Below are 15,760 nucleotides of genomic sequence, written 5' to 3'. Positions count from 1 at the left end.
ATCTCCCTCCTCCTGACTCTCTCTCTCTCTCTCTCTCTCTCTCTCTCTCTCTATATATATATATATCCCTCCTCCTGACTCTCTCTCTCTCTCTCTCTCTCTCTCTCTCTCTCCCTTTTTTCTCTACCCTCTTCTCTCTTGACCACTAGACCTCTCTTCCTGTTCTCTCGGTGCCACCCTCTTTATATCTTTATTTTCTTCTTTTTCATTTCATGTTAACTGTTATTGGCCAGGCCTGAAATAAACATTACTTTGAATTGACTCGTTCTATTTGCCATCGCTCTGGTCATGATGGTTTAGTAATATCATCAACAGCCCACCCCCACCCCCCCCCCCCAAAAAAAAAATGCTAATAGTTCATAATCATTTAAGTTATGGATTTTCTGCAAACTCTGTTTAAAATAATAAAAAATAAGTAGAACGACCATAATACAAGTAAGGCATTACGACAATTTATTTCTCTTTTTGTGTTTTTTTAATAGCGAATCATTGTTGAATTGATTAGAATGCTAAGAGAATTGTTAGGGATATTTATTTTAAATATATATATGTTCATGAGATATACCTGTATAATATATTCAATGTGTTTTGTATTTTGTTTATGAATAATCTTATTTCAGCAAGCTTAATTAACTGTTTATTCATTTTTTTATTTTTTTTGTCATTTGGGGGGGGGGCGCTTATTGGTGGTGGTGGTGGTAGTTATTTTACCTGACTGCTAAAAAAGCATAAATGCTTGTAAGTAAGCAACCAGAGGGTCGACGACTTTAAGTCCTCTCCGAGGTACCTGGTAATGAGGATTAATTGACTATCTTGTTTATCTGAATATTTTACTTGCGTTTGGTTCATGATTTATTATTGTTTGTCACATTGCTATTCACCATTCACTATTCACGCTGTACGGTTAATGTAGTGTAGATTTTATCTGCAACCACACAAATGGTTTTACGATTGCCTTCCGAAGAAACAGATTTTAAAAGCGGAAAGGGCATATTTTCGGGTATTGACCTTTTTCTCGCTATCTAATTAAGAAGTTACCTTCGATTTCAAAGGTTAACTTGTGTTTAGGTCCAGCTGAATTCTTTCACCGAAGCTTATTTTAAGAGCTGATCTCAAGCGATATGAATTTTAGGGATACCTGAACACCCCCTCCAGGAAGTACGTTTAATTATGCGAGAGACTGTCTCGATCAAAGATTTGACCCTAAATTAGCATATCCTTGCTTCAACAAAAATATAGATGGTGCTGGTTTTGAGAATCGGCAAAAAACGAACTTCTAAGGATATGCAAATAAAAACATTTGAAAGACAGATTTTTTACAATTCTATTCGCAAAAGGGCTACAATATTAACATCAGAAAATGTCAGAGTGTCCAGAGTATAAGAATTAGGTTGAATTGAATTGAGTACTTGGTTTCATTTCGTTTAGGAACAAAATGCTATTATTCTTAAAAGCAACAGCAACGGACATGTATGAGCACATTTATAAAACATTCGTTAACTTGACTAACTGAAGTTCATTTATCAGCAGAACTCGCCGGTTTAGTGATGGATATAATGTATAATAGAACTTGGGAACTGCTCGGAGATAATAAGCATAATCGTTAATCACATTATAATAAATAATAATAATAAAAACGTTACTTACAGCGCTTACCACCGAAGTCTCTAAGCGCTAAGAAAAAAGTATACTCTCGCCCGATGAGGGACTTGAACCCGCGACCCTCTGATTAAAAGTCAGATGCTCTACCGACTGAGCTAACCGGGCTTTATATAACCGCTGTTGCTATTGTTGTTGTTGATGCTGCTTGTGTTGCTGTTAATTTGTTGGTTTTGCTTATGTTAATGTTCAGATTTATCTGCGATTACTAGCCAATGCATTTTATAATGTTTGTCAGTCACCAGTGAGAGGAGATTCCAACATCGTTTTCAAATGAATAGCCGTTGGTAAACTGTCCCTTCCCCTCTTACCACACTTGTAATCATTACCCCCACCAACACCCCCTCCCCTCCTCCTCTTCTTCCTAATTTTAAAATCCTCATATCGGCCTTTAGTCGGATTATTGTTATTACCGTTGATGATTTTTGATTCGTTGTTAATTTTGATTTAATAGCGCTAGTCCCTCCCCCCCCCCCCCCCCTCGCCGTTTCCCTCCACCTGTCCCTCCCTCCCTCCCTCCCTACCCCCTTCCTTACCCCCTCCTCTTCCTAATTTCAAAATCCTCCTATCGGCCTTGAGGCGGAAGAGGGCCATAGTAATACGGTTCAAGTTCAAGAGACGCCAAATGAAACGCATCGGCTCGAAACAATACTAATTACATTTCCTACCACTACTTGGGAAATAGACTCTAAGGTGAGATAAGGAAGATGAGTTTTGTTTGGCTCGTAACAGATTATTTGCCGATCGTCTTTGACATGGTTTGTGGCCCAGACAAGATAATGTAATTGACGCCTGCTCCTTAGATTTCTTTTGTCATCCGACAGCTTTTGTTTCAAGACGGTGAAAAGTTCAATCAGGATTTGAAATTGTCTTTGTTTAGGCATCCTCGTCGGTTGAACTTTGAATCAAGGTTTGGTAGAGGTGTCGTGGACGAGTGGATATGTCACCGGACTGTGGATCACAAGGTTCACGGTTCAAGTCCCACCGCGGCACTAATGTCCTTTGGCAAGACATTGATCTACATTTGCCACTCTCCACCCAGGTGTTAAATGGGTACCCGGTAGGATGCGAAAGCTAATGTGGTTAGATTAGCAAGTGTGCGCTTGTACAAAAAGACGCCTGGCTGGAATGCTCCCCAGGGAGTGGAGAATGTGCATACATTGTGTGCGGGTAAGCCTGAATCCTATGACCGGGGTAATAATATATATATATATCTGTAAAGCGCTTCAATATAATAAATTATTCCTTGATTTGCGTCAACTACCCACTTTTGCCACCTTTAAGACTAACCTAAACAGACTATAATCACCTTGTTGTAGTACCTCTTTATGTATGTTTATATGATGTTTGTTTTGTTTGTTTGTTTGTTTGTTTTTTTTGTTTTTTTGTTTTTTGTTTTTTTTCCTTTAAGTATTTGTATTAAGTTTTCGACTGATACTTTGTAATTATTTATTTTTTTAATTTGTAATATTATGTATATTTTGTATATTGTAAACTGGCCCCATGGAAGACCAGCAGCAACAATTATCGTTGCAGCTGAATATGGGCAACCAGCCGTATATTTGTATTTGTATATGATTATTTTTTATACGGAAATAAAAACAACAACAGAGGGCCTTCGGTCCTGAAAAGCGCTATATAAGAACTAGCTATTATTATTATTATTATTATTATATCAAAGTCATAATTTCTTCATTATGTCTGATGTTCTCTTGCTCTATTATGTAGGACCATTTACCTTATTGGGTGCTTAGTAAGTCCATTGTAGGACGAAAAAACTCCGGAGCACGTTCCAATCTTTTAAATTTTCATTTTCAAATACATTTACAGAAACATTCCAGATGGTTTATTCAAGTATAGTAACTCCTTGGCTTATTTGACACTTATTATGGCAGACCAAGGAGTTGGCCAGACATATCCATGTCCTTTTTTCTTTTTAACTTTTCTCTCTATCTCACTCCCTCCCTCCTTAGGCCCACTCTCTGAGCCCCCCCCCCCCCTCCCAATTCTCCCTCTCTCTCTCTCTCTCTCTCTCTCTCTCTCTCTCTCTCTCTCTCTCTCTCTCTCTCTCTCTCTCTCTCTCTCTCTCTCTCTCTCCCTCTCCCTCATAATGCTAAGTGCTTGCCCCGCATCCAGTTTACCGGATGCTGGACTGATTCCTGACAAATCAACGCTGTGGGACCATCCATCATATCACCTTGTCAATAAAAATGACTCTAACAGGTACATGCCTACTTAGCTTTGGCTTGCCTAAGGTATGGTAAACCAATCAAATAGCAACATTACATCAGGTTGTTGTGACCAGACGGACGAGAGAAAGCTACCAACAGAGGTGTATAGTAGGGACACCGGAGGATAAATAGGGGGTCACGTAGATGGCATGAGAGAGAGAGAGAGAGAGAGAGAAATATGTATAGAGAGACAGAGAGAGAGAGTGACACACACACACACACACACACACACACACACACACACACACACACACACACACACACACACACAGGGGGCCTAAATTAACGGGGTATCTATATATTTTAATCTTTGATCCATATCTCCCTGCCTTTATTTCCAGATGGCAATAGAACAAGATAGACCCCTCACGTTTTGGAGTAACTGGTACCCCGACACTCGTATGGATTACTGTATGTCTGACTCTCAAATGTAGATCTAGTTGCCTCAAAGCCAACAGTAGGATAGAAAATGTAATTTAGTCACAGACAATGAAATCACGGCACACATATTTGACCGATTTTTATTTCATTCCTAAAAACCACAAGATGGAGTAAAAAGTCAATCCTTTCAGACTCTCCCTCTCCCATTAGCGATTACCCTTTGTCCTTTACCTCGTATCAAATGTTCGTCTCCTGACAAGATGATATACTTATCTCGGTATAAAATAAACCAAGATGACATTGGATGATCTATATTCTCCCAAGGCAGGTTCACACGACGGTCCGTGAATTTAAATTTTAGCTCCTTGTTTTAAACTTCGAGGTCATCTTGTAGTTACGGACCAGGCAGTCGCACGCGTGGTTATGAAACTGTAAGTTTATACTCGACTTTTGTTTTTAAATTAACCACGGGTGATCTATTGGTTAAGGTGGTTAACTACCAGCCGTGGGGATCGTCACTCAAAGTTGTGTGCCTTACAGCTACAATAAATAAACTTCAATGTTAAGCAAGAAAACAAGTTTAAACGGCTGCTGTCCGACTTGTGGTTTAAAACTTCGAACATTCGTTGTTTCGGTCCTGTGTAAAGTTGTAAACTTCCTCGTCGTATAGGTCGCTGTTTCAGACTTGAAGTTTGAAATGAAAACCACGACGGTCTCGTGTGGACATACCACTTGAAAGGGTAGCCGGTGGTGGTAATCTTTGAGGTCAAAGGTCAAAGATCTTTGACCTGAAAGCAGTGTGAGGTATGACTGGTGAACAAGCCGAGCTGTTGTTCCAATCAGAGACACTGATCGCTCCCGTGGGACTCGGGCAAGACGTCTCCCTAACATCTGCTCTTCACTGCTGCTTCGCATCTCGGCTGTGAGTGAGATGATGAAAATAATTGTCCAATTTATTATTTAGCTCATCAGTTAGATCTTGAACATGCTAGATTCACTTACAGATTGAGTTTCATTGAATTTCATAACCCCGAGGCCTACTATATTACTAAGGTATTTTAAGTCGGCTTTGGTGTCTTGTGTCACATCAATCTTTAGCGTGCTCCCATTACGGCCTGATGTCAGAATATATTTCATCTGGAAGTTCAAAATCGCAAAGACTTTCTAGATATCAACTAAATTCTGTGCATTTCCAATACCATAGTCTTATATATTTCTTTTAGAAATCACGCTCGAATTATATTTCTATGTCATTGTAATATTTGTACATTTTAAAAGTTGATTCACAAAGCTGTTGGAAAAAACTGCATTTGGTCGATTATGCCATCGTGTTCAGGATATATCTAGTGTAAAATACAGCGGAAGAGTGATGGATTTTGCTTCTAGTTATACATAATTCCTAGCCAGGAGAGAAAAGATGTATTATCCATATTTAAAGATTTGTTGAAGATCTAAAGATGGTAGGGTCCTTGTTTGACTCGTGGGCCTCTTGCAAGAAAGCTGCGTTTAAACTTAAAGATGAAGTTGAGTTCTGGTCATGCGATTGCATTGTGAAAGAAACGGTGTGGAATCGATCAGAAAAGGTTGATCATCTAGCATATAAGAATTTGTGTGTATTGCAAGGTTCTGGAATCATCAAAATGATAAGAAATTTGGCCAAGTCTTGGTAAAGTTACAAACACTGTACACGGAAAGATGTATATGGGACTACACGAACACGTGGCGTAAAAATCCTACCCCCGAGTTTTGCGATGTTACATGACATATTTAGAATATGAAGGCATTTGAAGAGCCATGCTTTTCAGGGAACATGTCTTATCTGATGTTCTTCCACACTTGCATAATAAGAATGAGTAATGCTCACAAATTATTTTTCACCTCTTCCCAGAACTCAACCTTTTCTTTAAGTAAACAAAACTACATGTAATCAACGAATTTGCGAAACTCGATTTTCAACCAATCAGGAGCGCTGTTTAACTTACATTAACATTTGGAGTTGCGTTTGAACGCAATTTTTTTATGCAGAATGAACTGTTGATCTGGGTTTCAACATGTCTATGAAAAGGGAAAGTTTTCTTCAAGCCGGGAAACTTTTTCGAAATATCAGATTATCTTTCATCGAGTTTGGTGGAAAAAGTGGTCGGCTACCAGTCTATATAGCCACAGGGATGTATGGGTACTGCCCCTCCCCTTCTCTGCATGACTCCACCCCATCTCATCAATATTGATTCAAAGTGACGTTTAAATGGCACGTAATCACCCTACACGGAGGATTATGCCCTAGGGCTCTTCAGAACCACTCATTAATGTCTTCGCTGCCTCTTATTAAAGGGATTGTGTAACTTTGCCTCAGATTCTGAAACAAAATCCTGGATTTAGCTCATGCTATAATGATAATCATAAACCTTTAGGTCAGTCAGGAACCCCATGACTTTTACAAGGCGATCGCCTGTCTGATTATCAAGATATTTATGATTGAAAAATCGAAATCAAATTTTGCGTTTTCCAAACGGTTTTCATAGCACTAGTCTATTGGGGGAAATGAGTATGGTGAAACCGGTCACTCAAAGATTTTTATTTTTTTGAGGCACTTCATGATCATTTTGAAGCGCAATTCTTTTAGGGCTTCAATATTACACCATATCACACACACTGATAACACGTAGGGCCATGCATCTCAGATTTAACATTGTTAAACGATGCCTTTAAACATAGGTGCATAAACAAGCAGTAAACCAGAAATGAAAATACAAAGCGGCCCAAAAAAGCACCTCCTCTCTTCAAGAGTAATCGTATCAACGCCGAGAAGGGCGTATTTAAGTGTTTTTTTCTGGGGAACATTGCCTTGCTTTGTTCAACTTTTCTCAAGAACCGCAAACATTCATGTATTCAAGGTTGCCTGAGACTTGAAAAAATAAACGAAAAGGTTCATAAAAGAGGGGAAACGAGGTTAGGTAGGTGGATTTAAGAAAAACCAAGCAAACAAATCGGAAGTTAATATTTTCTCTGTTAGCAGATGAATACCGTGCGGTTGCGATTTATCAAAGGAGATGTGTGTTGGGTCTATATAGGGCGTGGCTTATGTGTAAAATGGGGAGGAAAATGTGAACTTTAAGCGTACCACCCCCCCCCCTCCCCCCCTCCCCCTCCCCACCCCCTCTCTCCCTCTCTTCATTTTGTATTTCTCCCTTTCTTTATCTCTCTATCTATCTTTCTGTCCATATTTATCTATACATCTACCTATCTACCTACCTAACTACCTACCTCTCTATTTACCAATCAATATATCTATATATCTTTTTACCTATCTATCTATCTATATATCTATCTATCTATCCATCTATATATCTATCTATCTATCTATCCATGTACATATCTTTCTATCTATCTATCTATCTTTCTAGCTATTGCTCTATTTATATATTTCTATATATCTTACTTCCATTTTGCAATTCATTGTCTGTTTACCTTATTTCCTTCTCCCTCAACATGCTCTGCCTCTTTCTAGTTTTCTGTAGGCCGTCTTCTATCTCACATTTTCCAAAGTGATACTGATCTCATCTTTCTACCAACCAGTCCTGTCAAAATTCTAAATTTGATCGCTCAAAATCTGTTCTAGATCGTAAAGGGACCTCTTCATAACACATTCATAGATTTTGTTTTAGTGGAAATCAGTTTCAATCCATCGAATGGAATTACGAAGAATAGGGGGTTTTTTTAGGGGAGGAGTTAAATCTTACGCTAACAATTCAACTGACAGACCAATACCGTATGTGTGCATTTTGTTGAAGCATGGAATACTTAAAGGGAAATGGCCATATTTTGTCCATTTTGTGAAGTGATAACTGTCTTGATTTATAGTAGTCCTACATGGCAGGTTGTTCCGATGAGAGGAACTTGCATTCTGATGAGAATAAATAAGAAGTTATCATCATCATCAAGTCCCTCGGAGAGGACTTAAAAACTCTTGATCCCCTGATTTATTCCTGGCAAGCATACACATGCAATCAGGTAAAAACAAAACCATCAAATCATCATTTTTTTAATTCATTTTATTCAAAACCACACAAAGCATGATATAATCTGTTACATATTAAAGAGACTGGTAATAGTACATCAATCAACATATTCTAACTTGATTACATCATAAACTGAATGGTTTTAGGACCCCTTTAGAAGCTAAGCATCAAATATCATGATTAAAGGCCTAGGCCTACATGATTTGCTAGGTAGATTCTTTTGATGGGAGAAACTTTATTTTCATTGAGAATTAATAAACATGTTGTAGGCCTAAATGATTTGCATGCTATAGAATTTACGTACGAGAGAAACTTTCATTTAACGAGATTGAATAAAAATATAGTCCTTGGTTGCCTGATATATTTTTCTAATGACAGAAACCATTTTAATGAGAATGTTTTTCCTCTGTGGATGTCCGGTGGATACTAGTATAAGTAACAGAGGAAGAGGGTATGGGTTAGAATGTGGTAAAGAGTTTGTCTAATCTGTCTATTGTTAAAGGTAACCATTAACCGCTGATTCGTAGACATTATTGTGTGACAAACAGGAAAAAAGACGATAACATTTCACCCGATGTTTTCATTCATTATGGGCAGGACTGTATTTGGTTACCAACTAAAATTGCTACTTGCGCATAAATCTATCCGACACTATGGCCCTCACCTATAGGCAGGCACGTAGCCACGGGGGGGGGGGGGGGAGGGGGCACGGGGGGCACGTGCCCCCCCCCCCTAAAAAAAAATCAAGATCAGTTGAACTTTTTTAGACCCTTTTTTACCTCGATCGATTACATGTATGTGCCACCCCCCCCCCCCCCCAAAAAAAACATCAAACTCTGGCTACGTGCCTGCCTATGGGAGAGTCTCCCAACTTCTGTTAAATAATTTACTACGTTATATTGTTTCAATATATGCCATGCCAAGTTATAACCTAGGTTCCAGGACACCCCTGGACATCCACCCCCCCCCCAACCTAGGACAACTACCCCCTAGGGCAACCACCATTTAGGACGACTACCCCCCTAGGAAAACTACCCCCGGACAACTACCCCCGGACAACTACCCCCTTGGACAACTACCCCGGGTAACTACCCCCGGGTAACTACCCCAGACAACTTTTTATTTTTACTTACTCAAGAGTGAAAGATGGACTGGTTGAATTAAGGCCTTTCTTGAATACTTTTAGATGTAAGCTCTTATATTTCACATTCTCAAGAAACATACATCGAGGAAAAAACAATCTTTCACATACTTAAAATAAAATTGGTATAGGTAACTTTGTTAAGAGTATGAATAATTTCGAATACCTTAATATACTCTGTCATATACCTCCAATACCCCAATACCCCCAAGATGTTCGGTCGTTTATGATCATCATTATATACCCCCCCCCCCCCCCTACACACACACAAAAAAAAAAGGGGGGGCCGGGGAGGGGAAAAGACGGTATGATGATTACGGATGTTGTGAGTAGGTACTAGGAAGGGTTTTGAGATGAGAAGACTTTTCACCATGAGGCTCTTTGACAAAACCCGTATGTAATAAATATCGTGTTCCTAATTTCGTCTCCTTGTGATTTTCAAACAGAGTATAGAGGTAAAATAATGTGGAAAGTTGGATACAAATTATAAATATCAAAATATTTTTTCTCGAAAATGTCTTTCAATATTATTGTCCAAGGTAATACAACACTGGTCTGCTACTCCGTGTGGTTTACATTGCTTCGAGGAAGACAATTGAGGAAGTTTACTGACGGTGGTTTTAGCAAACGAGTTCAAAGCACTTTCTTGTAAAGATCAGTGAACTTTTATACAGCTGATATTCTTTATATTCATAGCTTATTTTCAATTAGATGATAACGGAAAATAAAATTGACATTAAACTTGTTAATCAATAAAGGCTTTTTAGCTTGCCTAATCGGTCTATAATAACGCGAATTCAGTCTACGTCGAAAATATATGGTGCATACGAATTTATGTTAATGAGCATTCGACACCAGTTTCTACCATCCATTTTCTACATAGAATGAGCTTACAGAAATTAGTTGCAGTTCCACTATGTTTGGAGCCTGAAGAGCGTTAATTTATATATTTAACACAGAGTGAACGCCTTTCCGGCTCTGAACAGGCGTTTTATAAAATGTTCAAAAGAAGAGACTGTGTCAGATTATGATGGTATTCAGACACGATTTCCAATCAATCTACACGTTAAACATGGGTTGGCATCACTCTCTCCTGCAAGTATAATATCAATCCATTTAAAATCATATCAAACGTTCTACTTGTTCTACACATTCCCTTTTGACTATAGAAAAGAGAAGCGATTTTAAGAATATAGTATTTTCTGCGACTTTTGACTTCTCATGCATTTTTTTAATAATATTCTTGTTTTTCATATCTAAATAACATTTGTTGATTCACTTTCTGATTTCTAAATGACAAAGAAAAAATCAATGCAAAATACCAATTACCAATATGTTAGTTTTTTCTTTCTTCTTCTTCTTCTTCTTCTTCTTCTTGTTATTATGTTGGTTACTACATAATAGCCGGAAAAATATTGTACATATAATTGTCCTGGTATCCTATTATATTAGTGCTGGGAAACATAACTTGCTACTTGATTTTTACAATAACCAACAGTGCTCTACCGCCATCTACGTTAAAATGTAAATACAAACACAAGTAAATACAAATACAAACACAAAGGTTGTTAAATGATAACTTTCGAGTTTATTTACTGTCTAGTACTTTAAACCACCCAACAAAAGAAGTATTGGGTGATGACTATGATTTAAATAACTTAGAATGGAAGATAGGAGAAGGACCTTTTAAACTGCGATCATTTAGAGACGAAGTAGTGGTGGAAGGGCAAACCAACTTATTGCCGAAAATCCCAGAATGGCGGTTAGCACGACCACAAGTGTCTTTCGAACACCATGGCAAAGTGCAAAAAAAGGAAATGCCTCCATTTGAAATAAAATCGATTGTTCTAGATAGCATTGGAAATTCATGGAATGGGTTTTTACATATATATACAGATGGTTCTAAACTCGAGGATGGGAAGACAGGAGCCGCATTTTATGTGTCTCATTATAATGTGGTGAAATTTTTTAGATTATCCCATGTCTGTATTATGAGAGCAGAACTAGTGGCCATACTAATGGCACTAGAGTGGATTAATACATTTATTGAATCCTCTTCGGTGGTAATTTTTAGCGACGCTTTGTCAGCTTTACAAATGATCGATTCATACTTTATTAGATGTGCTATTGTAAATGAAATTTTATCCATAATTAATATTTTGCAGTTTAAGGATGTTTGTGTTGCTTTTGAATGGATTCCGTCACATTGCGATATTAGGGGCAATGAGATCGTAGATCGGGCTGCCAAAAAAGGAGCCATGAAAAGGTGTATAGACATAGTTATACCAAATACAAGAAGTGAATTGGCAGCCTCTCGTTTGATCCATTATAACAAATTATGGCAAGCAGAATGGGACAATGCAGAACACGGTAGATTTTTATATGCTTTGCATAGCGACGTTTCAAAGCCCATACATAGACAAGGCCTATCTCGCAGAGAAGAATGCTTGATACAACAACTAAGAGTAGGTAACTGTAGTTTAAATTATTACCTTTTTCAAATTAACCAACACGATACTGGTCTTTGTGAAGTTTGTCAAGAAGATGAAACAATTAAACATTTTATTTTCTATTGTACAAAATACGACAAAGATAGACGTCTCTTAAAAGAAAGGATTAAATTGAACAACCCCAATCTGAAACAATTATTGATGTCTAACCCAATTTTTACTCGTGAATTATTGGGTTACATATACGATACTAATCGTTTTAGATAGCTTTTAAAGCTATCAGGGATCCCCTTAACTTATGTCGATCCTGTAATAATATATAAAATGAAGTATTTGCGGTTTTTCCATGAACAATTGCAACTAACTCCCATCACGCCTTTTATGTGCATTTTATGCAATTTTAATATTGCAGCTTTTTTTTTTTTTTTTTTTTTTTTTTTTTTTTTTAATAAAACCATATCACTATTAATTTCATTTCACCAAGGAAAGTCGCTCGTGGGCTTGATTTCCGAAGCCCACGCCAAAGCTATACACGAAATTGACTGGCGCAAATAATCTTTGAGATTGAAGAGCGCCATCTAAACGAAGAACCAACCAACCAACCAAGGGCCCGAATTCACAAAGCAAGGTTTGAGCTCAGACCAAGGTTTGAGCTCAAACCTCCTTTTGTTTCGCCAAACCTCCTTTTGTTCTTTACAAACCAGGTTTGTAAAAAACGCGTAAAACGCGTCATATGACGTACGAAAACCAAGGTTTGTCGACAAACCTCCTTTGTGAATTCGGGCCAATATGTTCCTTGCTCAGTACTGGTTGAACCATGGATCTACTATAAGAATTAGTAGGTCCATGGTCGGAGAGATGGCGTCAGACGCGTACACGGGGGGGGGGGGGGGGGGGGGGGTGGTTTGGGGGCTAACCCCCCCCCTTTGGTATTTTTTTGTGTAAACCCCCCCCCCCCCCCTTCGGATTTTTTTTTTTAATAAAAAAAAATATATATATATATTCACATGGCTGACCTAAAAAAGCTGACCTTACCCCCCCCCCCCAACGGAGCAAAATGTCAAATTTTCAAATTTCGAGACCAAAAAAAAAAAAAAAGTGTCCTCTAACCCCCCCCCCCCCCCCCCCCCCCCCCCCCAGTATGTAATAAATATCATGTTCCTAATTTCGTCTTCTTATGATTTTCAAACAGATTATAGAGGTTTATAGGTCTGAATTAAGTAAAATGATGTGGAAACAAATTATAAATATCAAAATGTTTTTTCTCGAAAATGTCTTTCAATCGTCCAAGGTAATACAACACTGGTCTGCTACTCCGTGTGGTTTACATTGCTTCGAGGAAGACAATTGAGGAAGTTTACTGACGGTGGTTTTAGCAAAGTTCAAAGCACTTTCTTGTAAAGATCAGTGAACCTATATAGCTGATATTCTTTATATTCACAGCTTATTTTCAACTAGATGATAGCGAGGAAAAAATTGACACGAAACTTGTTTAATAAGGGCTTTCTAGCTTGTCTGATAATGATAAAGATCGGTCTCCGATAACGACAAATTCAGTCTACGTCTAAAATGGCGCATACGCATTTATGTTATTATGAGCATTCAACACCAGTTTCCTAACATCCATTTTCAATGCATAGAATGATTTTATAGATGTTAGTTATAGTTCCATTATGGTTGGAGTCATAAGGGCATTACCTCAAATACAGAGTGAACGCCCTGTCGGCTCTGAACAGGCGTTTTAACAGATTATGATGGTATTCAGACACGATTTCCAATCAATCTACGCGTTAACATGGGTTGGTATCACTCTCTCCTGCACTCACTCCATCAATCCATTATAATTCATATCAAACTTTCTGCTTGTTCTACACATTTCGTTTTGACTATAGACAAAGGAAGCGCTTTTAAGAACACATTTTTTTTCATGCGATTTTTGATTTCTCATGCTTATTTTTATCTAATTTTCTTGTTTTTCATCAATTATCTAAATAACGTTTGTTGATTCACTTTCTGATTTCTCCAATTTTAGTGACAAAGAAAAAAACGATGCAAAATATTACTAATATGAAAGTTTTTTTTTCTTTTTTTCTTCTTCTTCATGTTATTATGTTGGTTACTTCATATTACCCGGATAAATTGTACATATAAGTTTTATGGTAGCCTATTATTAGTACTGGGAAAATATATCTTGCTACTTGATTTTTACAATAACCAATAGTGCTTTACCGCCATCTACGTTACAATATAAATACAAACAGTGACTGTTTTCACAAGCTCAGTTGAACCATGGACAGGTTCAACTGGGGAGGTGGCGCCTGGTGGCGCAATGAGCAAAACTTGTTTTGGGGATGCGAATATTGACGATAAAGGTCAAGATGTTGACCTACAAACTACGTTTTAGCTAAGGCGTACTGTTTTTTGTTATGTTGATTATTCATGAGGCTAGCTAGAGTCATTTTGCATTGGCCTATATCCACTATAAAACATTACTTGGTTGCTCACATGAATGTTTGACACTTTGAACAATGAGATGGTAAGTTGATACCCCACCCGTTGGCTCATTGATCGAAGTGTAAAAAACATAAGAAAACAAGCAAACCATTCCATCTGATCTCGACGTAATTCGGTCAATTCAAAGTCTGCCGAATAACCCCAATGAGCCGACCGATATCAGTCACAGAATGTGTTATGTGCAAGAGATGATGTTTATAATATCAATATAACTGTCCATAAATCAGGGGCGGCGCAGAGCGTCTTTCAAAGTGAGGAGGGGCACCAACATAAAGGGCACTTTCTAGGAGAAGAAAAAAAGGGGCACATACAAAGGAAAAACCTCAAAGCGAGAATATACAATGTATATACATTAGTAGGCCCTTATACCTATACACTCTGATTACATTACAAGGGATGCTTGCATTGTTTGTTTCTTTACATGGTCCAAGATACTACTTTAGAATCATACTTTGCAGTTGGGTGTGATAGTTTGAATATTTATTTGCAAGCGGGCGAAGTGAGAAATCCAAAATTTTAAGATTTGTGAAGTCACAGTGCGAAATATTACATCCTAAAAACAATCTTAATTATGAGAGTCTGAAAAGATCTTTAATAAGAAACACAATTATAATAACATAAAACGCGAGCGAGATTTGCGAGCTAGCTTTTTGTGAAATTGAAGAAAAAGTTGTTCTTAGTCGCTTTGAATTAAGAGCACATTTTATGATAAAATAAAAGGCGGCACACCAAAGTTAAAAGGACGCTTATTAGAAAAGAAAAGGAGCATGTGTTAAAGTAAATATCAGAATGATCACAGGTGAAAGTGGGGCATTACTCTCACCTGATAAGGGCACTCACCAGAGAAGTAAAAAGGCTCTCGGAAAAGGGCAATTATCAGAACGAAAATGGTACTAATTAGAAAGGATATATGGAGGCGTGTCAAAATAAAAGAGGCACTTATAAGGAATGAAAAGAGGAACTTAAATAAGGGCACTCACCGGAGATGTTAAGAGGCACTTAAAACTGTCAAAATAAAAGGGACACCCAGATTTGAAATTATAAGAGGTGAATGGGCACTTTTCAGAGGTGGTAATTAAGGGGCATTTTTTTAACCTGAAAAGGGGCACTTGTGAAAATGATAAGGGGCAGATTTTAATAGAGCCATTTATCAAACGTGTAAGAATAGGGGCGTTTATGAAATAGGGAAAATGGCTCTTATTTAAAAAGAAAAGGGGCCCTCATCAAAGATGAAAAGGGCCACTTATCAGAAGGGGAAGGGGTACTTATTACTCAAGAAATTAAAGGGCACTTGTTAAAGTAAAAACCACGTTTGAATAACATTCGCCAGTGGTAGGTACACATGTAAGGATATAAGACGGTGAC

At 37.9% G+C, this 15,760-nt stretch overlaps 1 non-coding gene across 1 annotated transcript; it reads right to left on the bottom strand.

Moving 5' to 3' along the window:
- Positions 1–1,694: 1,694 nt before the first annotated feature.
- Positions 1,695–1,767, bottom strand: TRNAK-UUU. The gene has a single exon. It is a non-coding gene; the product is annotated as a tRNA-Lys (tRNA).
- Positions 1,768–15,760: the final 13,993 nt, after the last annotated feature.

This window comes from Strongylocentrotus purpuratus, unplaced genomic scaffold (genome assembly GCF_000002235.5).
Source record: "Strongylocentrotus purpuratus isolate Spur 01 unplaced genomic scaffold, Spur_5.0 spur5_scaffold_19, whole genome shotgun sequence".
NCBI classification, from domain to species: domain Eukaryota; kingdom Metazoa; phylum Echinodermata; class Echinoidea; order Camarodonta; family Strongylocentrotidae; genus Strongylocentrotus; species Strongylocentrotus purpuratus.
Note: the sequence above shows the minus strand (reverse complement) of the source record. Positions and strands in the feature narration are given on the sequence as shown.